At 44.9% G+C, this 7,865-nt stretch overlaps 1 long non-coding RNA gene across 1 annotated transcript; it reads right to left on the bottom strand.

The window, feature by feature from the left end:
• Window positions 1–4,969: 4,969 nt before the first annotated feature.
• On the bottom strand, window positions 4,970–7,543 carry LOC120436118. The gene is made up of 3 exons (XR_005610153.1): window positions 7,389–7,543; window positions 6,973–7,077; window positions 4,970–5,588 (listed from the first exon to the last, which is right to left on the bottom strand). It is a non-coding gene; the product is annotated as an uncharacterized LOC120436118 (long non-coding RNA).
• Between the last annotated feature and the right edge of the window lie 322 nt (window positions 7,544–7,865).

Genomic DNA, 7,865 nt, shown 5'->3' with positions numbered 1-7,865 from the left:
GCAGAAGCGGGCGCGGAGGCCTCTGGCTGGAGACAGGCGGGGCCAGCGGGCGCGGAGGCCTCTGGCTGGAGACAGGCGGGGCCAGCGGGCGCGGAAACCCCTGGCTGAGGAGCGGCCGGGACAGCGGGCGCGGAAACCCCTGGCTGAGGAGCGGCCGGGCCAGCGGGCGCGGAAACCCCTGGCTGAGGAGCGGCCGGGCCAGCGGGCGCGGAAACCCCTGGCTGAGGAGCGGCCGGGCCAGCGGGTGCGGAAACCCCTGGCTGAGGACCGGGAGAGCTCACAGCTGGCTCTGGATGCTGTGGCTTCGGGTTTGGGAACTGGAATGGGTGGTGAATGAGTGACTGGGCTAACTGGACAAGAGGCGACTGGGCTGAAGACTGAGTAGGAAAGTGGACTACAGACGGCGAGAGAACGGATGACTGAACAACAGGAGACTGAGCTACAGGGGACTGGAGGGCAGGAGGAGACTGAGCTACAGGGGACTGGAGGGCAGGAGGAGACTGGAGTGGAGTTGACTGGACTGGAGCAGGCTGGACTGACTGGACTGGAGCAGGCTGGACTGACTGGACTGGAGCGGGTAATGGATGAACAGAGGTGGGTGAGGCTAAGGGCTGAGCTGGGGTTGGTGTGGCTAATGGGTGAGCTAAAGACTGAATTACTGAAGGTGATAAAACTGCAGCCTGGGCTAGTAAAGCAGGTGCCTGGGCAGGGGACACCTCAGCTAGCCTGACCAGGGACAGTGCGAGGGCGTGAAAAGCTGGATCAGGAGGTGGATGAAGTGGTGAACTGACAGGTGGAGGGGCTAGCTCTTCCACGCTTTTAGGGAGGTCAGTCTGGGTTCTGGCTCCCCTCAGCCTGGGCGCTGGGACAGGCACCGGAGGTGGCTGGACACCAGTCACCCCCACCCGAGAGACAGGAGCGGGTGTGGAGGTAGACTGGGTCGCAGCTGCCCTCCTCCTGGGAGCTGGCACTGGTGTGGGAGTAGGCTGGGCCCTAGTCGTCTGAGGAGGTGAACCGGCTGAAGAGGGAGGCCGAATCTGGGTCACCGTGCTGGTAGGAAATGGCTGAGTGATGGGTGTGGAAATAGTGACTGGGTGTGTGATACTGGCAGGTGAATCAGGGATTGTTCTGGTCTTTCTGCCACCACTATTTACAGTCTTTGACTGAACAGTCTTTGGGGGAGCAGAGCAGAAAAGACATTCCCAGTCTACATCATCATCTAGGAGGGAAACTCCCCATGAATCGGAGGTGAGTCTGTTATTTGTTTTATGTGAGGAATCAGATGAAGAGTGCGAAAAATAGTCACTGGAACACCTCACCGGGAGTTGTTTAAAATGGTCCATACTATGGCGGCGTGTGCGCTGCTTTCTCCGGGAAGAAGAAGCGGCAGGGGTAGACAGCTGAGCCTCTGGCGCGGTTGCCTCCATTGAGCCGAGGTGGGAGGCGTAGCCGCTGCGCCGTGGCGAGATTGGAGGTCCGGCGAATGAGGCGGCGGGTGTATGAGCGAGGAGCGGAGCGGCGAGAGGGGGAGCGGCCGAAGCGCGGCGTGAAGCGCCCACTCTCCGCGGCAAATGCTCCGGTGCAGGTGAGGCAGCAGGTGGGGGAACGCGGCGTCTCCGAGGCCCGCCCAGAGCCAGGCGAGTTCCCTCGAATATGTGCTCTCGCTCCGCGAAGAGCCGCTGTTTCTCCTTGAGCTTCTCCGTCCAAATGGAGAGCGCTGCCTCCTGCCGCTCAAAGAGGTCCGAGTCCGCTGGGTCAAAAGCGGGTCGTGTCATTCTGTCAGGGGTCGTGTGCGGAGGCGAGGAGGAGATGACCCACACGCAGGACTCTTGGTGCAGAATGAGGAGGTTTATTGGAAATGGAGAGAACAGATGACAGGATGGCTGGCAGAACTTAATGGACCGGCAAACTAGCTGGCTTACTGAACTGAACACGCGACAGGAACAACATCACAGGAACATCACACTAACATCAATGACACGACAAAGAACTGGTGAAACCGAGGAGCTTAAATACACAGGTTGAATGATGACAATGATTGGAAACGGGTGAGTACACAGCTGAACATAATGAACTAATGACACAAGCTGACATGGGAAAAACAGGAAGTGAGAACATTGATATGGCAACAGAAACAAAACGTGACAAAACTGAAAGCACTGGGTCACCGACCCAGGAACCCTGACAGATCCTCAGCTTTACACAGGTCAGTCTTCAGATGTGTTATATTTTACCTTTTCAATGTTACATATGTTTGCTTTTGTATAACCTTCTCTTTTCTTGAATGTAAGAAAACTCTAGAACCATGGGTTGTAGACTTCAGGATGTCATTGACCGCAAATCAGTTTCATTCAAGTAATGAAAACAATCTTTATATTTAAAATTTTGTTAGTCTGTTCATTTAGTTATGAGCTTCTGAAAATTGTGGCCTCTGCAAAAAAAAGGGCTGTAATTCCCAAACAGTCAATGCAACATTTTTCATCCTTTGAACTAAAGCTGAAAGTATGAGCTTCAGTCACATCTTGATTGTTTGAAATTGTCTTAGTGTCCAAAACTTTATAGACCTAGCTTTATGTGTAAATTCTCCACTGTGTGCTGTTTGTAGAAGTGTCAAAAATATATCCATTTATCACTTAAATAAATACAGATACTAAAAAAACTCTGGTAAAATCTATAGTAAAGTAAATTTAAGATTGGCTATGATGGTTCAGAGTGAGGAAAAGAATCGCTTAGATAAAAGTGACAGTCTTTTCTGTTCTCAGATCACATTTTCTTTTGGAGACATTGTATATATAGCATTACATAGATTCTGTGATTATTTCAATCTAGCACATGCCAGACCTATTGCGTACTGGACTGTCTTGACGCTGATGATATCGCCTTACTTGAGGAAGACGAGCTGAAGCTACAGCAAGGAACGACCGATCTAAGAAGAGAAGCTGGCAAGATTGGCCTGAGGATCAGCTCTGAAAAGTCAAAGATCATGCATGTCAGCTCCAAGGACCCACGACGAGGGATCTACATCGGGACACAGCAGCTAGAAGAAGTGGAGAAATTCACCTACCTCGGTAGCGTGATTTCCCACGACGGTGATGCGGAGGTGGATGTTAAATGCCGCTTTGGAAAGGCAGCTGCAGTATTTCGGAGGATGAACAAGATCTGGTCCTCCCCGACCATCTCCCTCAAGATCAAACTCCGCTTGTTTAATTCAATCGTGATCCCAACCGCCATTTATGCCAGCGAGACTTGGAAGGTGTCGGCCTGCATCAACACCAAGCTCAACATCTTTCAGCAGCGATGTCTTCGCCAGATTCTGAGGATCCGCTACACCGACCACATCACCAATGAGGAGATCCTGCGAAGGAGTGGCACAGTCAAACTTCACAACATCGTTGCAGGCAAAAGGCTCCGACTGGCCGGCCACATCCTCCGCATGTATGATACACAGATTCCAAAAACAGCGATGCGCTGGCAACCCCTGGGCGTTAAAAGACCACGAGGACGTCCCCGCAACACCTGGCGAAGGTCATTCCATCAAGACCTAAAGACATCAAATATATCGTTGGAAGAAGCTGAAACCCGGGCACAAGATCGAGCCTGGTGGCGTTCATTTGCCGCCCGATATGCCACATAAAGCATGGGCGGATCTAAGTCTAAGTAAGTAACCACACATTTACATGGTAATGGGCCTTTTCTGCCATGGAGCGCTTAATTGGCCTCTGGCCCTTTAAACTCTGAGGGGCTGTAACTTTGGTTTCTTTTGGTCAATTTGCATGATTGACACCTGTTTTTAATCGTTTGAGCCAATAGAGTCACAGTAACGATGCCACGTTCACATTACGTCAACCAATCAGACGTTGTAATGCCAAAACCCACGTGGGCCCAAATTTACTGCATGTGACGTCTGTCCAGTCACGTGTCTATAAGTGGGTCTAAAATGGAGGTTGTTGACGGAAAACGGCTCTGATGCGGCTAGGTAGGCGTGGTAACTGCTGATAATCACATGGCTACCGCCGAAAATAACGGAGGAAATCTGGACGGTAAGCCAATTTCTGTCTTAGCGCATTTGCGCCGCTGTGTGTTTTTGTGGTCTTCTTTTGCGGCTCATTCAGTGAATTTTGGTCAGAGTGTGGTGAAACTTGGTGTTTGGAATTGGTGATAGCTCTGGAAGATAACCAGCTTTTCTTTAGCCGCTTAAATGAATTCTGGAGAATTTCTGGTTCACCTTGTTTGTTTAGCGGACTTGTGCGCATTTACATAACTGCTCGTTTAATCATGGCTTGTTTTCGTTGAGTTTGGTGGTTGTAGAAATGGTTTATATGACATTTTAGCTGAGATTCAGAGGTTTCTGTTGATACCACACATGTCTGGACTTATATTTCTCACCCTGTGTTATAACCGATTAAACGTGATCTCCTCCTTTTTGCTCGCGGTACCTGGGGCGTGGGGCTTAAAGCACTTGTTGCAGGCTGCTGAGTTTGCATCTTTTGCTGTGAAGTACAGCCAGACTTTTGACCGCTTCACCTTGGGAGTTTTTAATCTGTAGCTCTGCTCTAAAAGAACGTACGTACCTGGGCCTGCCTACTATCCTTGTAAAGGTAAAATGATTGGCTAGAATCCAAAGCGTATGACATCTCAAGAAAAAAAAAAGCACCGAAATAAAGCACCGAAATGTGCTGCTTTTCGGTCTGGTTACTACCGTTTATGCCGTTTACGGCACCGGAAACCGGTACCCATCCCTACTCCCTGACATGTAGAGCTTTAGAGTGAAGCTCTTATATTGCTGTTACAGGAAACATCAGCCTTTACCTCAACAAATCCATGGAAATTCATTCATTATTGAAAGATTTTTCATTTTCATTATGCAGTATTACTGAACTAAATGTAATGTCACTTTGAATCTATGTGGGAAAATACAATTTGTAAAAATCATGACATTTTTAAGGGACAGAAATTCTCTGAGGCAGAAAGCTGGTTAGTGAGTTTATTTTATCAATTCAGCAGACAGAAGGCAAGTTGAGTTCAAGAATTCCATGTAAGATAACTGAGTGCAGAACATAATGTTTTATTGCATTTTCAATATTCATTTTTTTTTTCTAAAGCAAACTAAGGAAAAATCATGACAAGCAATAAGATGAGATTGTAGCCAGGGTGGGTGTCAACTTCAAACTAAGCAAAAAGCAACAATTCAGAACAGTTTAACCAATTTACACACTATACAAGTGGACTGGCACTCCACCTTCACAATGTATATCAACTTTGCTGAACTCAGGGCCTTGACCTGTATATTTGCCTTGACTTGAACTGGTACCAACATGATTGCATACAACAACAAGTAACGTAGCACTCTTCCTTCCATCACCACGTGCACAGATTTTATTGACATTTTTAACTGTGGTCAGAAGAAATGTATTTATTTTTTTGAATTCACCTTTTTCTCTGATGTTTCTCTCCCTTATTATCTGACTACATTCTCGTGGCTGCATTTTTCCAATGACATGTTTTTGATAGAAGTCCAGGCTTGCAGAGAGCTCCACAGCAGAAAGCAGGCCCAGCAGCAAACAGACAATTTGAACCTTCATGATCCTCTGGTGAATAAAACAGGAAAGTTAATTAATTAAACAGCACAAATACTGTAGTTTCAGAAAAGAGAGACTGTTCTGATTGGGTTTGTTATCTGCATTCTTTCTGAGACTGGAAGATCAGAAGTAAGCAAACAAAACGGACTGTCAGATGTTGTTTTGGGGCTTCAAGAGGCCAGAGAAAAGTATGATATGGGTAATAATTACCTTATAATTAATATAATTAAATAAAAGACTGCATGACCAGATAGAAATATGAAGGGTTTGAAAACTAAATTAAAAGAGTTGGGACAAAACAGAGTAGATGGAACATTAATAGGAAAACTGTCAGTGTCTGTGAGATGTCTATTTTCTTTCTAACTTTGATAAGCTAATCAATTACTACGGTGATAATCAGTGTAAATGTTAGCATAGTTTTATGTAACATTGAACTTGCTCAACTAAAGGTAGTTAAGTGGTGTTGGTCACCATTATCAACATATTTGTTTGAGGAAGCTTTTAAAAATTGTGATAGCTTACGTTTATGGAAGATTATGACATTACAACACTTTTAAAAGTGCAGTTTTTGTAGAACTCTCTGCACGCAGGGCGTTTTTATTGTTCTGTTTTATTTCTTCCTGAGTGGCGTTCACAAATTAAAAAGTACCAAACCAAAGCTGTCTCTCTCCTTTCATCGCTGTCAAATAATATGCCCATCCAGCCTTTACATTACTGCCATCGTGTGGCCGCAGTCAGCTATTGTCACTGAAAGCTGCAGTAATCAATCATGTTGGAGACTGCAGCTCTCTCTGCACAACATGCTCTCATTATGAGTTGGGAATGAGAATGCCCTGCTCTGAAATACAGGTGTGTGTGTGTGTGTGTGTGTGTGTGTGTGTGTGTGTGTGTGTGTGTGTGTGTGTGTGTGTGTGTGTGTGTATTTTATTTTATTTATTTATTTTGGTAGTTTCTGCTTGCCTTGGGTGTAACTACACTGATGACCATCTAACTTTGTTTATTGGCTTCATTGTTTAATAATCTTAGTTATTGCTTAACCACAAATTGCTGTTGAATCTAATTGTCTTATAGTGAGACTCATTAGAATTGTGATTTTGTCTTTTCACACACTGATAACCAGCCTGAAATTTTTACATTACCCAATGAAGCAATGTGCAAGAACCTAAACATCAACTCAGACATGAAATCATCTTAAATGTAACTACCAGAGAGCTTTCCTCTCATATAGTTTGGCTTGGTCTGTAATAACAATGATGTATTGCACATCTAAAAAGAATAAAACTGAAATCAAGAAACTCATCACATTTCCTGCACTAGAAGACATCCAGCACAGCATTCTTGCTAAATGTATCTGTTAAATGAGTAATTTATAAAACCAAATCTGGACACTTACCTTATTTTTTGTTTCACTAATGAGTGGTTGGTTGGTTGGTTGGTTAACCTGCAGCGGATCAGGCACAAGTGGGTTGTCTGGAACAGCAGGTGAAATGCTCTGAAGCTGGCGAAAGATTACAATAAATCAATTACATGATTGAATAGGTAACATCTGATAGTTAGAATAAAAATTGAAGATTATTTAACATAAAGACTGGTCTCAAACTATACATGCATGTAGGTTATACAGGATTTGTGTGTTCACAGAACCCAGATAATATCAGCATTATTTTAAGCCCATGTCTGGATTGTAAAGTAGATAAAGTGTGGCAGGAGAGGGTTGTTATACTTCCTTGGAGGTGTAGAACATGAGCCTGTTGAGTATTAAATATTTTTATTGTACATATTTTTATTATACAAACAAAACGTTCTTACCAAATGAGAAGCGAAGACTCGAGATGAGCAGAGTGTAGCTGAGACACGCTGTTACGTTCAAGTCGGTCAAACTGGAACAAAGAACACTTGGTTCTTGCCACTTTGATTTTTATACATTTCAGCAGCACCACCTTATATAATCATTTAAATCATCACCTCCATCACCAGTGCACCAGTTCTAAGAAAATGTACCACTTCTCTGTTTGTGTTTCAGAAACTTAATGCCACATGATCACAGCATCAAACAAATTTTGTCACTCACAGCTGGCTTTTCTGTTGTTGTACAAAAAATACGTTTTCTTGCATATTTGCAGGCCAAACAATCAGGATGAACAATCAGGCTTGAAGCCTCCATTTCTACCTGTTCGTGTTTCTAAAGTAGAATCACTGTGGCGATCGCTTTAGAGGCTGGCTTTCATTTTTGCTTTGTGTTCATACCTAAATACTAAGAGAAAGTTCATACATGTGTCCTCATTA

This window comes from Oreochromis aureus, linkage group 23 (assembly GCF_013358895.1).
Source record: "Oreochromis aureus strain Israel breed Guangdong linkage group 23, ZZ_aureus, whole genome shotgun sequence".
NCBI lineage: Eukaryota > Metazoa > Chordata > Actinopteri > Cichliformes > Cichlidae > Oreochromis > Oreochromis aureus.
Note: the sequence above shows the minus strand (reverse complement) of the source record. Positions and strands in the feature narration are given on the sequence as shown.